Below are 1,206 nucleotides of genomic sequence, written 5' to 3' on the forward strand. Positions count from 1 at the left end.
CTATGAAGGTAAAATCCGAATCACAGCAAGAAAAACCTGACAGAAATCCATTTTAGTAAAGAGATTTCAGATTCGACACTTTCCAGGAAACCCTGTATATGTAAAATCCTGCACTTTTTCCTCAACTTTTTGGACACGAGTGTTGGGGTTCAGTGTGTGAGTACGTGATTAGTCGGCAGCGCCTTTTATTCGCTCTAGGAGACCTGTTACCTAGCTGGAGGATGTGTTGACGGAAAAGACGAACTTGGCGAGATACAGTTAAAGAAAGACACTTCATTTGTTTACGCGGAAGTTTCAAGTATTTTGGTTTGGTGAGATTGTTGGGGTATTTTTGTGAAGATTTCTGCTTTACTTGCAAGGCACCAATCAAAGATGATGTGTCGAATCTTTACAGAGTGTGTTTTTCAGTCCTCTCTTCGCCCCTTTGAACCTTTCAGTGTATAATTAGGCAACTGCAGGGTTTGTATCACTGCTATAGGACCAGCAACTACTTTAACCTTATACTTATATGTATATGGTGTCTGTTGTCTGTTCTTTCGACACATGTCCGAAAGAACAGACACCATATCCATATAAGTATATAGTTCTGGCAATGCCGGCCATGACCTTCTTCTTCTTCTGTGCGGATGCACACATATTCCCCGAACTCTTACGGCACTTGATAAGAATGTCTTCCACGAGTAATGAGTGTGTTGGGGTTACACACTACGTTTGTTGTGTGTGGACATACAAGGTGAGAATGTGGGTCTCGCGGGAGGCGTGCACGAGATAGTCCCTGCAGTCGCACTATCCTCTGTGCCCTCGGTGGCTCAGATGGATAGAGTGTCTGCCAGGTGAGCAGGAGCTCCCGGGTTCGAGTCCCGGTCGGGGCACACATTTTCACCTGTCCCCGTTGATATATATCAACAGCCGTCAGCAGCTGAAGGTATTAACATAATTCTAATTATTGTAACCTTGCCTCGTGGTCAGAGAGACCCCTATGATGACGGTATTACATGCACCTTACTGTCTAGCTCTGAGTCGCGAAAGACTGTGTAGAATAGAGAAGATACCTACTGACTATTATCCTCAGTAATACCTTTTTAGAATTAAAAAACAGGAGCAATTTTTATATATACAGAAAGGTGTATGTTCTCCGTTGTGAAACACGACATAACGACGTGCTTACTGGAAAACATATTGAAAATACCTGCAATCTGGATCCAT

The 1,206-nt window shown here is 43.2% G+C and overlaps 1 non-coding gene across 1 annotated transcript; it reads left to right on the forward strand.

Annotated features, from left to right (window-relative positions):
- The first annotated feature begins 797 nt into the window (after window positions 1-797).
- On the forward strand, window positions 798-872 carry Trnat-ggu. Its single transcript has one exon. It is a non-coding gene; the product is annotated as a tRNA-Thr (tRNA).
- Window positions 873-1,206: the final 334 nt, after the last annotated feature.

The sequence above is a fragment of the Schistocerca piceifrons genome, chromosome 1 (genome assembly GCF_021461385.2).
Source record: "Schistocerca piceifrons isolate TAMUIC-IGC-003096 chromosome 1, iqSchPice1.1, whole genome shotgun sequence".
NCBI classification, from domain to species: domain Eukaryota; kingdom Metazoa; phylum Arthropoda; class Insecta; order Orthoptera; family Acrididae; genus Schistocerca; species Schistocerca piceifrons.